At 49.6% G+C, this 17,920-nt stretch overlaps 1 protein-coding gene across 10 annotated transcripts in view; it reads left to right on the forward strand.

Annotated features, from left to right (window-relative positions):
* The window catches only part of HDAC4 (histone deacetylase 4), a 357,624-nt gene that overhangs the window by 184,080 nt on the left and 155,624 nt on the right, over positions 1-17,920 (forward strand). The window lies entirely within an intron of this gene.

A 17,920-nucleotide genomic window follows, 5' to 3' on the forward strand; every position in this document is an offset into this window, starting at 1 on the left:
TAACACCCAGAGTGAGCCTGTCAACTTTACGTCAGCCAGACCCAGCTTTTCACTCCCATCCATGCGACCTAGGCGGGTTTCTCTACCTGCATGCCTCAGTTTTCCACATCTGTGAAATGGGGACTAGCAGGCAGTTAGGCACATGCTTTGCATAGCGTTCTGCTTTCTTGTGGGTCCCCCTCATCCAGCTGTGCACTCATGGAGGGCAGGCCCTGCCCCGTGCACCGCAAGCGCTCCGGGGAGCTGGAGGTGAAGGCTCACTCTGTCCCTGTCAGGCAGTGTGTGTTCCGTGCTTGTATTTCAGTGTGCGCTGAGTGTGGGCTGTCCTTTGCTTCTCCCCTTGGTTTTTCTCCTGGGAACCCTGATGTTCCGTGCTTGTATTTCAGTGTGCGCTGAGTGTGGGCTGTCCTTTGCTTCTCCCCTTGGTTTTTCTCCTGGGAACCCTGATGCTGGGTTTTCCAGCGTAAGCACATCGGGAGTTTTGTTGCTGGAGTTGGGTAATGGCTCCGGCCACTCTGTGAACTGGAAAAACACATAGCTGCAGATACAGGCTTTTGGGGATAGACAATAGATGGACCTCCAGAACCCGAGTGAATTCCAGAGGCAGTAGCAGCAGTAGCAGGCTTGTCTGTGAATGGGTAGGGTCCAGACGTTTCTTCTGGAGAGCTCGATCCTCCAGTGAGTGGTTGCACTGGAGTAGCAGTCTTCAGCGAGCAGGGAGTGAGGGGCGCCGGCACCGCTGAGTTGTGCTGTTGGGTTAAGGAAACCTGAGGGCCGTTGCTGAGTGCATTCTCTTTCAGCATCCGCCACAGCTGACTCTTCAGCATTCCCGCTGGCCACCCAGCATCTGCCCTTGTGGCTGTGGCCCCGCCCGCCCCTCCCTGGCCCCTACTTTGCTGTTATGGGACTGGCGAGCTCTTGTCCTCCCGCCAGCGTCATGGCTGTCTCGTAATCTGGGGACAGCTCTTGGTACTGGAGGGACCAGAGAGAGCAACCCAGACGCCACACCTCCTCCAGCTTTGCGTGTTCCTGGGCGATTACAGGGAGGGGCAGACAGTAAAGAAGTGAACAAGTCAATAGGCTGGAACCCACATGGGTACAGAGGCTAGACGAGGCCTTTGTTTCAGTCTGCCTTTCTGTTTTTCAGATTAGAGTCTTTCCCAAATGTTTGGTGATCCTGGCTGGCCAGCATCTAAGAGTGAGTCTCTAACAAGCTGGGCGGGGCATGTTGACTGCTTATCTTACTGGCCAGGTGGCAGGCAGGGACCTGATCACTTCCTGGTGGTCTTGGATGCCACTGCCTGTTGTCCTGTTCTCTTAGCCCAGAGAGGACCCTCTCAGCTCCTTCCTGGAGTCCAGGCCTGGCTCCCACAGCCTCGCCCCTTGGCATGTCAGCTCTCACTGCCCCTGTTTACTGCCCATGCTGGCACTCCTGCCCTCAGCCTGATGGCACCAAGCCTGGGAATTCTGGGGGAATGGGATTGGTCCCTCCATGGGGTGCTGAAGGGATGATGGGTCCATGCTCTCTGCAGATCAGCCTTCCCCAGGCTGTTTGGCCTTCACACCAGCCTGGCTTCAGCAATCTGGTCAGCCAGCCCCCGACTGGCTTCCAGAATTCTATGGCTGCTGTCTGCTTGTCGGACCTGTGTTTTTGGAGAGATTTATATCTTTTTTCCTTTTTTTTTGACTGCTTTTAGAAAGGGGTTGAGGGAGTAGGGTCAGTGCCCTCGCCTGTGTTCTTTACAGGAAGCAATTCTTTAAATGTCGAGAGGGAAAAGCCCCCCGCCCGCCCAGCTCAGCCAGGAGGCCGTGGGTAGAAAGACCCTTTCAACCAAGTCTCACAATTAAGGTTACAGATGATTTTGGCTCCTAAGAATTCTCTTAGAAATCTAAAGCATCCCAGTTCACATCACTTTGATCTGTTTCTATGTAAAAATACTTATCATTGGATTTGCAGATTAAAATTTTAGTGAGACGAAGCATCATTTTCCCAACCTTCCCATCAGTCATGTTAAAGCAAAGTCTTTAAGAGCATTTTTCATACTTAAGGGATATTTTCTAAAAAGTGACCCTGTGCTTTTGATGAGATGGCTAAGGAGAATGGAACCCTTTGCACCTTCACGCTGAAGTCTCGATTCCGCGTCTGCAGAGCGTGAGACTGCCCTCGAGGAAGCCCCTCGGTGACGCGGCGTGCCGCTGCCTCTGGTTTGTTTGGTTTTGTTTTTTTCGGGGCTTATTTTTGAAAGCAATGGCATGATCAGTGATAGCAGTCCTTGAAGACATTTTAAGATGCTGGATTCTGGGGAATATGTTATATGGCTGAAGAATGTCTGACAGCTCAGTGAAAGCAAAGTGGAAAAGTCACTGCCTGGGATTTAAAGCTGTGTGTGCAGCTTCAGCTTTTGAATCACTGGGTTTAGAAACCACAGCCCTTGCTTCAGACAAAGTCCCAAGAATTGGAGTCTGGTGTTGGCTGGCAACCATATCATTCACGTTAAGCCAAGTGAGGTGAGAAACTGATGGAATGGAAATTTCAAATGCAGATTCCTTTGATGTTTCTTTTATCTCAAGATAAAACTCAGTGCTGTGGATTTCTTCATCCTCATATGACTAAGCCGAGTCAAGCTGCGTGCAGGGGCCTGGACCAACCTGAGGGCCATCACCATTAGCAACCAGGACTTTCAGCCCCAGGAGAAGCATGGGGCAGGGCTCTCAGGAAGGGCAAAGCCTAATTCTTTCCAGCATTCCGGAAGCTGACTTTTATACTGCTTAGTGATTTTGTAGTGCGAGGGCAATAATTCTGTTTATACTATTTAAAAAAACAGAATGAAAGAAATAATATATTTCTCTGTCAGACATTTTTATTTAAATTTTGAATAGGTCCGTTTAAAATGGAATGTAAGTGAATCTTTTTGTGAGAAAGTGATTTTAGATGCGTAAAAGCTAGGTGATTTTACCACGCAGTCATGATCCTGATTTGCAGGTATTGTAACATTTAAGATTGCTTCATCCAGCTTTCACATACTGTCCAATAAAGCAGGACAGGCCAACGTCCACCTTCTTTTAGGATGGCGTGTGTAAAGGACCCTCGGTGTTTGTGGAATGTGTTTTCTGTGATGAGGTTCATGCCACAAATCCTCTTTAAGAGCAGGCCGGCGAAGGAATAGTGCCTTTTCGTGCTTGTCTCTGGAAGGTGCCCCAGGAGCTGGTTGGTTTTCACTGGAGGGGGTTCTGGTCTCATTCGCGTTCCAAGCGCACATCCCAAGTGGGTCATTGTATAAATGTTCTTATCCCACCTGTTGAGTGTCCTCTGTCACCAGGAATTGGATGGTAGGATTTTGTGCTGTCACTCTGTCCCCTAAACTGGTGTTTCCTCCTTTATTATGATTGTATCACAAACGAATCACTTTTGGTGGAAGAGGGGCAGGACATTTCCCTGTACTGGTTTAAGCAGGGCCAGGCTCCTCCAAGGGAGCCCCAAGCCCTTGTGCTCACAGGCCAGGTAATAAATGCACGTATTTGTAGTAAAGCCATTCACCACTCCCCAAAATGTAACATTGAGAATAGGGTTTATCCCTGAGTTACTTTCTTTAAAAAACTAGCTCTGCCGTGTAAGTATGCTTCCTCAATCAGCATACGGTTTGGATTTGCTTTTCCGAGCTTTTAAAAATCGAAATCATACTGACATGGTTTTCTGCAGCTTACTTGTTTGTTTGTTTGTTTTAACTCAGCGTTGTTTCTAAGATTCATTTACGTCATTCCACATGGCTGGGATTCGTTCACTTTCACTGCCGGATACAATCCCACACTCTCAATATTCCACCGTTTATCTGTTGCTCTGTTGATACTTGGGCCGTTTGTAGTTAACGCTGCTATAATGAATATCCTTGTGCCATTCTCCTTGTGTAGACGTGCAGGAATTTTTCAAGGGTGGCTGTACCAAGGAGAGGGCTTGTTGCTGGGTCCTGAAAGCGAGATTCGGCTGTCTATGAGAAAGCCCACTGTTCTAGAAGGCTCCTCTCATTCATGCTGCTGCTCCCACGCCCCCGCTCCCTGCCTCTCCACCCGCAGTTGGGTTGGTGAGTGTAAAGTGGGGTCTCCGGGGGTCTGATTTGCCTTTCCGGGCTCACTAACATGGTCCAGCATTCGATCCTTTGTTTCCCGTGCCACCAGGGTCTTCTGTGAAAAGCCCATTCATACCTTCTGCAGTTCTTTAGAATCCTCTCCTTCTGGCGGCTTTATGGGAGTTACTTACATGTTACGGATACGGGTCCTTTGTCAGTTGATGTGTTAAAGTAGCTGCTCTGAGATTCAGTCTTCCACTTTTTAAGGCTGTCTAAGGAGCAGAAAATTTTAATCTAAATGTAGTCAGAGGTAACAACGTCGTATTTTGTCATAAGATGCACTTTTCACATCTTGAGTTTTCTGTTCCAAGGATGTTTTCCAATAGTGTCTGCTAAAAGTTTCAAGATTCTGCTTATCACATTTGAGTCTTAATCCACGTGGAATCCGTTGTGGCCTGTGGTGTGAATAGGGACGAATCCCATCTTTTTTTTCCCCGTAGAATAGTAGGATAAGCGTTTGTCCCAGCTGCATTTGCAGAACACCCTGTTTTTCCACAGTAATCTGCAAAGGACCTGCCTCTACCCTCTTTGGGACCACCTCAGCTGCTTCTCAGTCCTTCTTCCATGTAGTTTTATGACCAGCTTTGAAGATCATGAGCTACCTTGCATTGGACCTGTAGCTCAGTTTGGAGAGAATCAGTATCTTCAGAATAGTAATCTTCCTGTCTTTGAATACGACTATCTTGCCATTTATTTAGACCATTTAAAAATGTCTTTCAGGGCCAGGCACAGCGGCTCACACCTCTGATCCTAGCACTTTGGGAGGCTGGGGCGAGCGAGTTGCTCGAGCTCAGGAGTTCAAGACCAGTCTGAGCAATGTGGCAAAACCCCATCTTTAAAATATAATAGGGGCCGGGCGCGGTGGCTCACACCTGTAATCCCAGCACTTTGGGAGGCCAAGGCGGGCAGATCACGAGGTCAGGAGATCGAGACCACGGTGAAACCCCGTCTCTACTAAAAATACAAAAAATTAGCCGGGCGTGGTGGCGGGTACCTGTAGTCCCAGCTACTCAGGAAGCTGAGGCAGGAGAATGGCATGGACCCAGGAGGCAGAGCTTGCAGTGAGCCGAGATTGTGCCACTGTACTCCAGCCTGGGCGACAGAGCGAGACTCCGTCTCTAAATAAATAAATAAATAAACAAACAAACGCAAACTAGCCATGCGTGGTGGTGCACCTCTGTAGTCCCAGCTACTTGAGGGGCTAAAGTGGGAGGATGGCGCAGGAGGTGGAGACTGCGATGAGCCATGATCGAGCCACTGCACTCCAGCCTGGGTGACAGAGTGAGAACCTGTCTCAAACAAAGAAAAAAAGTCTTTCAATATATTTTATAACTTTTATCCATAAAGGTCTTTCTCGTTTTTTGTCAGATTTACTTCTAGGTGCCTTGCCTTTTTTTTCTTTTTTAATATTAGGTTTTCTGCTTGTTGCAGTATATTGAAGTGGAATTGGATTTTTGTGTTGATCTTACCTAACACGGTATTACATTTCCTCATTAGCTCTGTTAACTTCCCTGTCATTCTCTTTGCAGGTGGTGGGGGTGGGAGGAGCTCTGTATCAGCAGTCTCAGAGTCTGGATCAGGAGTTGCGTTCCCTTCCTTTGTGCCTGTATCATTACATCAGCTTTTTCAAGATTCACCATTAAATGCATTGTTTGCTGGGGCCTTTTAATGGATACTCTTTTCTGGTTAAAGAAGTGCTCTTTTATTTCTAGTTTGTTAACAGCTTTTATAATGAATAGTTGGATTTTATCATATACTTATTTTCATTCTGAAGATGATCATAATTAACAGTAAGTTGGATTTATAGGTGGTTTGTACATAGGTTACTTTTCTTATGTTTTCTTGCTTTTCTTTTGTTAAAACACCACGTGTATTGGTCTGCTGTCTTTTGTATAGACTATTAGATTAAGCTTGCTTATAGTTTACTTGGGACTTTTGTGACTTTATTTATATATAAAAATATATATAATAATTATATAATTATATATTATATAATTATGTTATATAATTATAATTATATATTAATTATATAATATATGTATCTTATATATTATATATTATATAATGTATTATATATTATATATTATATAATATATATATTATAAATTATATTTATATATATATAACATATATAAATTATATATAATAACATATATAATATATATCATATATAAATTTTATATAAAAATTGTATATAAAATTTTTATAAATTATATGTAAATTACATATAAATTTTTATATAATATTTAATATAATATATAATATATATAATTATATATACAATATATAATAATTATATATGCCTCACAGGCTGGTCTCAAACTCCTGGGCTCAAATGGTCCACTTCCTTCAGCCTCCCAAAGTGTGGGATTGCAGGCATGAGCCACTCAGTGTGACCAACAGCCATATTAGTTATCCAACAAATTCATTCTTTCTTCTCCTTAAAATTCTTTCGGATGGATCCCGCCCCAATCTGACCGCTGCTTTGGAGGTGATGCACTTTATTCCTGGCAGTTAAGGTGAAACGTTACTGTATGAGCTTAAAATGTCTAAAGTTCCCATTTTATGTCCCTGACGTCTGCAACGCATGGGTTACAGACACTTTAACACTGAGCGCCCCTTCCCCATTCACCTCTTGCTGTTCTCCACTATTTAAATTGTCCTTTGCTTCAACCCCACAAGTTAGGTGATCTTCCTTCTTCCTTCTTTCTTCTCCCTCCCTCCTAGTCCTCCCCTCTTCCTCCCCCTCCTCTTCTTTCTTCTTTCTTCTTCTTCCTGTGTTGTTCAGATGAAGTCTGTTTAGATTTCTTTCCGTAGTCCCCACCTTTTCTTCCTCCCCTTTTTTCTGCCCACCTCCATGTTGTTGATCCTCCCCTGAAGGCTTCCTGGTGAGTTTTTTAAACTTTCTTAGTTTTCAGTCTGGTATATGTTTATATCCTGTGCTTTCTTGCAGAATAGCTTCCCTGTGAACTCGATACTAGCTTGACAGTGGCTTTCTCTTAGTTCTCAGAGGCTCACTGGCCCTGGCTTCTGTGACTGCATTTCCTTTGTTGGATAATGTTGCCCATATTGCGGGGGCTTCTGAACTCTGTCTCGTCAGTCTGCCATTTCACTTTGAAGTTGTCTTGATTCCATTTTGCTTTTTCATGCATGGTTGTGCTTTCTGTGTCTGTAAATGCATGTCTCCCACCAGTTCCGGAAAATTCTCAGCCATCTATCTTCAAATATTGCCTTTCCAGAGTTCTGACAGTACGTAGAGGTTTGCAGCTCAGAGCACCCACTCTGGAACCTGAGTCTCTGGCCTAAATGCAGGACTTGCCACCTGCCACCCATGTGGGGTAGGGAGACCAGGCAGGAAGGATGAGTGCTTGTAGGAATTCAGTGCTGAGGGGCAGAGGCGGCTGGGGAACAGGGGAAGGTCGGGGAAGGCCCTTGCAGTCAGCTTTGATGACAGGTGAGGTAGGGAGGAGCACGGGCACCGTCCCTGTGACATTGAGTTAGCTCTTTGACCCAGGTAGCAGGGGTTAGCTCTATTGGGGGCAGTGGTGACCCTAAGAGGCTTTGGTGTCTGAAAACGGAAGGTGGCTTCAGAGGCCCGTGTTCGGTCTCAGCACCTGCCCTGATAGGAGCTCTAGAGGACAGACTTGGGGTGCCCTCTGTCCTGAAGGGTTGGATGCAGGGTTGAAAGCTAACCCATTCCCACGGTCTGGCTGTTGAAGGGTGAGAAACGGCAGACTCTCCATGCCAGGCCCGGGACGCCTGGTCCATCCCTAAGCCCTTCCTGAGCACACATCAGTGGGGCAGCCCTCCATGGGCCCTCTCTTTCCTGAAAGCAGGGGTTCTTGGGTCCGCGTGGGAGTTGGCAGTGCAGATGGCAGACTGTAAGGGCCGGTTTCATTGGACATGATCTGAATCAGAGCCCTCTGCTCATTTCCCTGGAGCCCATCGTAGCCTGCCTGCCAGGTACCTGCTGTTCCTGACATTCTGCCTGGGAAATCGTGTCTGTGTTCCAGAACACTCTGCAGTACAGACACCTTCCCCATGGAGCCCGGTGTGTTCAGGCTGCCTTTTCTAATAAAGCCCAGGCCGAATCACTGCTGCCTGACCTGTGGGGGCCATGGCCCGGGCACAGGGGCCGCTGCATCGCGGTCAGCATTGTGGTCAGCTGTCTATCTGCAGTCACTACACCTGCACAGCATGGGGACGCCGGGACACAGGCTGCCAACAGGATGCCCTGCGCAGAGAGGAGCTCGCAGGTTCACAGAAGCCACCGGGATAGATGCTTAGAAATGAGGACTCCTGCTTGACACAGGAATATGCAGTTTACCTAAATCTGCTTCGTTTTTTGAATTGTGTTCCCTTCATTCTCCTACACTACGAAGAGCTTTTTATTTCCCTTGGAAGAGAGAGAGCTCGATGGGTGCATTGGACCCGAACTCCTAACCCGGAGCTGTGGGAAGGGCACTGAGGAAATGAAAGCCAGTGTTTCTTTCTCTCTCTGCACTGGAGAACAAATCAGCTCTCATTTCCTTGGTGCTTTATGAAGCTGGAGTGTTTCTGAGTCCTATTCGAATCCCTTGAAGCTGATCATTCCATTTTAGTGTCATGTCTGTGTTAGTACCTCGCAGTCCCTCATCTCTGCTGCTTTGCATACAGGTTTTGCAGAATGCGGAAGCCCCGGCCAGGGCTGGGGGTGAGGGATGGGGGCTGCAGTGAAGTCTTTCTCTACTGGACTATGGGGCAGGGATGGGCAACTGTCTGTGGTCGCCTTGGCAGTCACCACACCCTCCGTTTACAGAAGACAGTCAGTCCGCGGACGTTCAGCTCATGCGTGTTTGTAGAACCCAAGTCTGCTTCAGTTACAGCGGTTCACTTAGAGACCACAGGACTCGTGCTGGTTAGTGATCGTGGAGGGAGGGAAAGGCAGGTCCTTTGGTTTCCTTCTTATATCCTGAAAGTGTAATTTTTGTGTTTTCCAATGAGCCTTCTTGGCTTCTAGTTAGAGTAAAAAATGGAATTTTCTAAATCTGAGCACGGTCAAACGTGTTTCTATCCTTGACTCGTGTGTGAAGCTGACATTGATTTTGCTAGAATAATTCTATTATTAAAAGGGGACAGGGAGGATTCTTCCCAGGTGCACCTGTGTCCACCTCGTCTGTGCCAGGAGGGCGCCCACTTGCTGGGGGTTTGGAGTCTCCAGGGCTGGGCGTCCACACTGGACTTGCTGAGCTCTTCCCCTTGGTGTTCCCGCTCTCGCTGGAACAGTGGACAGGTCAGGCCCTTGGCCTTCTTGTGGTAGCTTCTGCCTGCCACCCTGTGGCACAGGAGCCCTGCAGGGCTGTGTGCCTGTAGGCTGAGGCTCCACTCAGTGCTGCCAGCATCCAGGAGTCTGGGCTTGCTGCCTGGGCTGTGCTGCACCCCATAACCTACATCCGGGTACGGCGATCAGTCGGCTCCAGCTCGGGCGGCGTGGACGGGCCCTTCCTTTCTTGTCAATGCTCTTTGCCTTCCTGGTGCTCAACTAATAGGACATGCCAAAACCTGCAGCCCTGCGCCCTCCTGGACACACTCGTGGGCATCCTGATCACTGGGTTTGTCATCCTGGGTGATGGAAATCTTTCTCTGGGCCTGCTGTTTTGTCCCAGAAGTGTGTGGAGCTCATGAGGCCAGGGGGTACAGCTCCACCGAGGAAGCCTTGCCCTGTCTCTCCTGGACGGTGATTCTCCACGTTGCATGGCCCTGTCACCGCCACTCCCACGCTGACAGTGCGTCCTGCTCCCGTGATGAAGGCCAAGCCACACCCATGCCAGCCCTTCTCCCAGAGCTCCTGTTGCCCTGCAACAAGCAGGCATCCTGCCGTCGCCCTGACAGATGGAGACCAGGGTACCTTCCCCAGAGTCACCCTGCTGGGTCTGAACTCACACCTCACCCAAGTCTACGCCCTGTCCACTGCCCCGCTCTGCCTGTCTCCAGGTGTTACCTGTATCTTCTCCTCATGTCTGAAGTCCACCCTGGAAATTTGGAGCGACCAGGTCTTTCTATCTGAGTGTCCTGTGAGACAGCCTGAAAGGAGATTCTGGGTGGAGATGACTCAGATGAGGCTTTCCTTGCAAATACCATCCTACTGTCTGGTGTTGGAGACTGCAGAGCTTCCCGATGTAGTAGTCCTCGTCTTACGCCAGTGTCCCCTCAGGCTGGTTCCAAGGTTGGTGGATGAGGTGAGGGCATGGGGACAGCCAGCCCTCCAGCAGCACCCTGCTCGCCTTCTCCATCGGAATGTTCTTGGGTCCAGCAGACCTGGAGAAGCCCTGGGATGCTGGAGATGCCTGCAGGGGGGTGGAGGCTGGGGGAAGATCCTGCCAACTGCAGGGACCACCCTTCTCCATGGCATAGATTTGGGCTGAGTTCATACCTTATTATGCATGCCTCTACTTAGACTTTTTCTGCCAGTAAGAAAGCAGTTTGAAAACGTAGATTGGGAAGGTGCTTTGAGTTTGGTAGAAGTGAAAGCTGATTTACGTAAAAACAAAAAAGAGACAGTGGAGTAAAATGCACACCTGGTATTAATTGTAGCTTTTTATTTTTAGCAGCGAAAATACTGTTTCAGGAACGTGTCGTTTCCGTCTCTGTGCTCAGCAGGCTGGGCTTGGCCGGGCTTCCCCTCTCGTCACCTGTTTTCCTGGTGCTGTTGGGAAGGGAGGTGGGGCCTGGCCATGCCCCTGGGGCAGTGTCTCAGCCTTGAGCAGCTTTGCGGGAGCAGATCCTCGGTTGCTGCCACAGCCCCAGGAGCTTTTTAGGAAGAAGTGACTTTATTCACGGAGAGCTTTGGGCTGTAGGCTCTCAGTGAGTAGTAATTACGGGGAGGCCTGGCCTTTGGTCAGGAATGAAACCAAAGCCCAACCCACACAGAAACGGCCGAGGGGTCGGGCAGGCGCCCTGGTGCTGGCTTTGGAAGACCATCAGCTCCAGAGCAGCAGTTCTCAGGCCTCGGGGGTGCCTGGGTCTCTACAGCAGGATAGGACCCAGGTCCTCTCATTGCTCCCGAATCCCTGTGTTGCTGACCACACCCAGCCTGAGGAACCCCCCTGGGTGACCTGTGAGCTCCCCACAACACTCCTTCAGCCCCTGATGTTTCCTGCAAGACCAGCCTCCTCTCACTGCTCAGCCTCAAGTTAGGATGCCAGGGTTCTGGTTTGCTGTTCATTGATGTGTGGCCCTGGGCAAGTCACTTAAACCGTCTGTACATCAGCTGCCCACACCTGTCAAGCGGGGTGTCCCTTAAATGAATTAATACGTCAGCACTGAAGGCCGTGGGCCAGAGTTCACCCCAGGCCCTGTGATTCCCTGGTAGTGAAGAGGACAAGGAAGCAGGGGAAGTTTCCCGCGTGGGCCCTCTCCCGCCTCCTGCTCGAGCGAGCAGTGTCCTCTGCTGCAGTTCTCAGAGAGCCTGAGGAGCTTCACCTCCCTTCTTTTCTAGAAGACTAAAGCGCGGCGCCGTGCAGGCCTGGCCATGTGCTGCAGCTGCCTTCATTCTAGAACTCTGCACCGGGAATGCAGCTCTGAGCACGGGGTAGAACGCAATCTGCCCGTGACGCATCTCTCTCCCGCCCAGCTCCGCACTGAGAAAGGCTCCTCTGTGCACATCCAGGAATGCCGCTGTGTCTTTTTATTTCTTTACATTTTGATTTCAATGGAAAGCAAAATACAAAACACCCTCTTCTTGCACCATAATATTTTTTATTTTTATTTTTCAAGCATAATTTAATTTATAGTGAATTGTTAACATAAGCTTTTGTCTTTGGCATTGCATATATACACCTAAATGAGATAAACAGAAGCGGCATATAAAAACTCACCCACATATGAAGCCCCAAAGTAGGGCCACTTAAGTTATCTATGTTATCTGCAGAATATTTTAAATCTTTACCTGAAAGAAAACTTCTACCTTCGCTACCTCGTCTCTACTTTGCATGCGTGCCCCTCCCCACCATGGTAAATAGAACAGTTGTAATTCAGTTAAGAACACTGTGGGGGAAAATGACATCGCATGTAAGTCAGTGTTTGGAATGGGCGTCGATTATGATGGTTCGGGCCTTTGAATATCAGTTTCAGCGTGAGGTGCTCTCCATAGCTCCAAGGAGAGATGGCAGGTCAAACACACGTGTCCATCCCTCAGAAAATTCACAAAAACGCCAGTAAAGATCGATAGTTCGTAAGTCCCAATCCAATAACAGCGCTTACCCCAATCTCCAGACTGTGGTCTCTAAGACTGTTTCCCACAAAAGGGACCTACACAGGGGTCAAGAAATGTACAGGAAGAGGACCGGGCACGGTGGCTCATGCCTGTAATCCCAACACTTTGGGAGGCCGAGGCGGGCAGATCACAAAGTCAGGAGATCGAGACCATTCTGGCCAACACGGTGAAACCCCGTCTTTACTAAAAAAAAAAAAATACAAAAAAAATTAGCCGGGCGTGGTGGCAGGCACCTGTAGTCCCAGCTACTCAGGAGGCTGAGGCAGGAGAATGGCGTGAACCCTCGAGGCGGAGCTTGCAGTGAGCCGAGACCGCGCCACTGCACTCCAGCCTGGGGGACAGAGCAAGACTCTGTCTCAAAAAAAAAAAAGAAGAAGAAGAAGAAGAAATGTACAGAAAGAGCCCAAAGCATCTCATAGCGGAGCCGGGCACTCCTCTCGGAGAGCACTCGCAGAGTCTGGAGGACCGCCCGGGCCAACCACGGGGCTCCTGCTCATCACGGACAGGACCGTGAGCATTCGTAAACAGTGACTGGAAAAACACAGCTTCCTCACTGCTCGCGTTTGGAGGACGCCGCGAGACCCACTCACGATTTTCGGACATGGGCAAATTGAGGAAGAGAATCAAGCATGACCCTGCCTTTCTCATAAGCACCGTTTATGAGAGTAACAAGGTAGTTGATTTTGGATTCCTTCCCGTTATAGAAATGGTCCTGCTAACACATGGAGAGGGGCTGATGGGACTCGAAGAGCTCTGTTTTTAACCCTGATGAGAGGATCCAGGCAGTGATCATTTCGAGCCTTCGCAACACAAAAAAGCCACCCAGAGACCAGGGACTCGCCTTAGGTCTTGCTGGGAAATCTAAGCTGCCTCTGACCAGGCCTCCCAGTGAGCGCCCAGCTTTCAGAAGAGCGGGGGACAGAGCCTTGCTCATGCACACCAGGGTGTAATCAGCAAACTGCAGATGGCCCAATGTCTTCGGCTAATAAATTATCGGGGGGGAAGGGGGGGCGGCAGGAAGCAGGAGGTTGGGGGAAGGGCTCTTAAAAGATACGTTAGCTAATTACAGTGTATTTGGATCTTGATTTGAACAAAATATTAAAAAATGTTTATGAAACTATGGGAACACTTTCTGGCTACTTCATAATATTATAGAATTGTCCGTTTATTTGGATGTGTTGATGGCATTTGATTCGGAAGTCTTCCTGGATAAGATGCTGTGGTGACTGGAGCCTGCTTCCCTGTAATCTAGAAGGTGGGGAAGTGGTGGGTGAGCAGAGGACCTGAGATCGACTTGATTACGCTATTCTTCATGCTTTTGTGTATTTTCGGAATTTCTCATGAAAGATAAAAATATATATTCCAGAGAAAGGTCATAAGCTCACAAAGATGGGGAGAACAGAAGAGAGGCGATATGAATGAGAGTCTGGCAACTGACAGCAGGTGACAGAGTCACGGTGATTCAGCAGACCCAAAAAACAGATCTCAGCCAACCACGAGGAGCGCTGAGAACTCACCAGATGGAAGCTGCACTGCCACAAAGGGGTGCTCTCCAGCGACTGTGACCCTGAGGGTCCCTGCGTGGGGACATGAGCAAGCTGAGGATGTGGGTACTGTAGCAAGAACGGGGGGCTAGTCACTATGTCCACAGCAGACGCTGAGTAGCGGGTCCCTCCCTCGGTACACTGAAAGCCCAGCCCTCACCCTCCAGTCCCAGGATGGAAAGGCGCCTCTGGTGGACAGGAGGCCAGCCCTAGGGGAAGATTCTCTAGGCACTAAGCCAGGGGGTTCCTGATGATGCCACCTTCAGTCACCCTCCGTGAAGCCTGGCATTGAGAACCACACTGTGCCCACAGCTGACAGGTGGTTTTTGTGCCTCCACTCACACTCAGCAACACATAACCAGGGGCGACCAGAGGCACCTGAGGGGAGGCTTTTGCAGGGACAGTGGAGAGCAAACAGAGACTCCGCAGGGAAAAGAAAACTTGTCACCAGGTTTGGTGGCTCAGACCTTCCCAGCACTTTGGGAGGCCACAGCCGGAGGATCACCTGAGGTCGGGAGTTTGAGACCAGCCAGGCCAACAGGGAGGGAAGAGAGGGAGGGAGAGAAATTAGCTGGGCACGGTGGCGCACACCTGTAATCCCAGCTACTCAGGAGGTGAGGCATGAGAATCATTTGAACCCGGGGGGTGGAGGTTGTATTGAGCCAAGATTACACCGCTGCACTCTAGCCTGGATCACACACACACACACACACACACACACACACACACACGAAAACTTTTAGTAAGGTATCATTACTATCTTCGGAGACTAGATAAGATATTTTATCCAGGAAATACGAACAGGATGACATTAAAAGAAAAGAATATCCAGAGTCCATTGTCCTCTGAAAATGGCTGTTTCATTTGTCAGAAACACAATAGCAGAGATCATGAAACCTCAATTAAAAGGTTAGAATATACATTTAAGGAGATAACATGAAGAAGCGCGTAAGACAAAGACAAGGAAAACAGGGAGCATGGACAAGACCGCGTGTTGTTCCGGGAGATCCCCAACTCGGGGGGTAGAAGTTCCAGAAGGAGCGCATGGGAAAAGGGAACCCTCAGTGAAGTCCTTCAGGGAGGCCCCCCGACGGGAGGACAGGAGCTGCCGTCTCCAGAGGACCAGCCAGGCACCCAGAAGTGGGTGCGAAAGGTCTCAGCAAACCACACGGCTCCAAAATTTCGGAACGCTGGGGACCTGGAGAAGCCCTTCTGATACCCGGAGAGAGACATCGAGTCACACACAAGATCCAGCATCGCGTGGCACCCATGTTCCTGACAATACTGAGACAGAAGACAACAGAGCTGTGCATTCAGAATCCCGAAGGCGAAGGATGGTCTTCTAGCTGGAATTCTATACCCAGCCAAAGTCAGGACTCATGAAGGGGAGAATCAATACGTTTTCAGACGTGCAGAAGTTACTCTTATGCCTCCCTTTTTTAAGACACAGCTGGAGCCTGAGTTCTGCAGAATGAGAAAATAAACCAAGGAAGAAGATGACTGGGACAAAGGAAATGGGAGACTTAAGGTAGGACAGAGACAGAGGGAATCCCGTGGATGGGTCTGGGCCCATCCAGACCAGCAGCTGTGCACACAGGCGGTGTCTGGACCAGCCTCACCAGACTGCCTGCCTCGCTGCCTAAATCTGAGGACGCAACACCCAACCCCTAGTCTGTGCCGGACCTCTCTTGACCACGTGGCCCTACTGTCTCCTCCTCGCCCCACTGCCTCGATTCCCCAAGGTCACTCATTGCTCCCGGGGGGTCTTCTGCCCAGCTCACACCTGAGGCCTGGAGGTGGCCACTGTGGAGGGCAGCTCACCCCCCAGACCACACCTTCTGGCACCTGGTTCTGGTCCACATGTCTGCCCTCCCAGGCGTTAGACGGGGTGCACTTGGTTTCCTGGGGGTCACCCATGGCTTCACCCCAGAAGGAGCTCTTGCCTCCGTCCCAGAAGCTGACGGCAGACTCGGACTTGAGACTGTCCTGTCCCGGGAACCATCGTCAACCCCTCCTTCCACTGCACTGGTGCTGCTGCCTTCAGTCTTCAGAAAGATGTCATTATCGTAGCAAAGCAAGAGGACACTCAACAAAGTCAGGATGTTGCTCACGGTGGGGGGTGCGTGTGGTTTGAAGGGACGCAGAGGGTGACGTTTGGGCCTTGTCGGAGTGGAGGATGCACCGGTGTTGGTTTCGTTACTGTTCTTTTACTAAACATACTTGTTCTTCAGCATGGATGGCACACTGCACAATAAACAAAGGGCGAAGGACACTGTAGCTAAGTCATGCATTTCTAATGTGCTGTCTTCCTCCTCTTCTGTCCCGTCCTCTCTCTTCCCCCCACCCCCACACACAGGCAAAATGTCAGTGTAAGAGGAAATCATGGTTACATAGTTGAAATATCTATTATTTTTCCCTTGATTTGAATGAGTCATTCTTTACTTGAAGAGACCCTAAACGTTGACTGTGTTTCCTAAAGAATAGTGCCTCTTTTTCTTCCATATCTGTATGATGGCATGAAATCGTGTCCTGAGAAGAGGACCTAAGCATGTCATGGAAAACTAGTGTGCTTCTTTATGAACATTTATTTTAAAAGAGAGACTAACAGATTTTTCTGTTTGTGATTGAGAGTTCATTCACAGCACACTGACCATCTCCCATTGTACTCTGAATGCGGCCTTTGTGCTTTCACTGACGTCAGGAGTCTGATTGTCTTAGTATGTTTCTCAAGGCACAACCTATAAAAGCCATTTTCTGTTCTACCATAGAATATTCATGAGAATACAGACTTTTTTGTTTTGATGCTGCATTCTTTAAGTAGAGAAGGTTTTATTGTTTTCTTCAGGGTGCTTTGGGTCAAAAGCACCAGCAGCTTCTGTTGGGAACTCGTGGCATTTTGAATGGTTTTTGATACAGAAATAGCACAAGTCACGTCTAACACAGCCGCCGGCGCACGAATGCGTGAATGGGATTGTGTTTCTCATCTCCGCAGCTGGTGTGTGGGGCCAGGCCTGGGACGGCTTGGGCCCCATCCCCACCCGCCCGGCTCCCAGGATCCTCATCGGGAAAGAGAAGCCCTCAGGAGCCCTGGGTAGGTCTCCTTGCCCTGTGAACATTGAATTTGTGTTTTTGAATCCAACGTAAACACAGGACTGTCTTCAGAGGTGAGCGATGGCCGTGGCTGGAGGTGCCGTATGGGATGCAGGCAACGTGCTGCTGTTGATTTTCTCTGCTCTGCTCTTAGCTTACTTTAGCAGAGAGTGCAGTTTCATGTGGCAGTCTGGTAAACCAAGGCAGTGTGAACGTCCCTTCCCCACACTGAGTGCAAATGCAGGAAGTGCGGTGGTGAGAACAGCGACAGCATTCTGCTCGGTGGTGCGCCCGACCCCCCAGCCTCGGCACCCACCGAAGCCCCCTCTGGCTGTACCGTGCCAGCGAGTCGAGGCTCCTTCTCAGCAGAAGGCGACTGTTCTGCAGGGCCCCTCACCTCCCTGCTTCTCAGCGGACCCGCACTCTTCCGTGTCCACATGGAGACACGCATCGAGCTGGAGACACAGATCTGCGAGGAGTGACTCGCCTCTCACCAGCACTGCCAGGGGCGGATCAGCGCCAGCAGCTTCCAGCATCCACTAAACTGCTGGAGAAGCCGGCGTGGCTGGAAGGAGCCCTGCCTGCCTGCCCTCCTCCTCCTCAGTTACCGGCCTTGGCAGCTCTAGGGTGACCCAGCAGGGGCGTGGAGGAGTAAGAAGCAGCTTCCCAGCTGAAGGCCGCATCATCCTCTCTGTGCTCTCACAGAATGGAAGGTTTTAGCAGAAAAAGGAGTTTGTAAGTGACATTCAGAAGATTTGGGCAGCAGTTTCACGCCCCGTAGGGTCCTGTCTTTTGGGAGTGGGGAGTACTGGGCTAGGCTGCTCACTGGCTGTTTCACAGGTGGTGGAATTTAAGAGCAGACCTGGGCTGAGCTGTGACCTGTCAGGTGATGCACGCACAGGAGGTTC

Source organism: Macaca thibetana, chromosome 12 (genome assembly GCF_024542745.1).
Source record: "Macaca thibetana thibetana isolate TM-01 chromosome 12, ASM2454274v1, whole genome shotgun sequence".
NCBI classification, from domain to species: Eukaryota; Metazoa; Chordata; class Mammalia; order Primates; family Cercopithecidae; genus Macaca; species Macaca thibetana.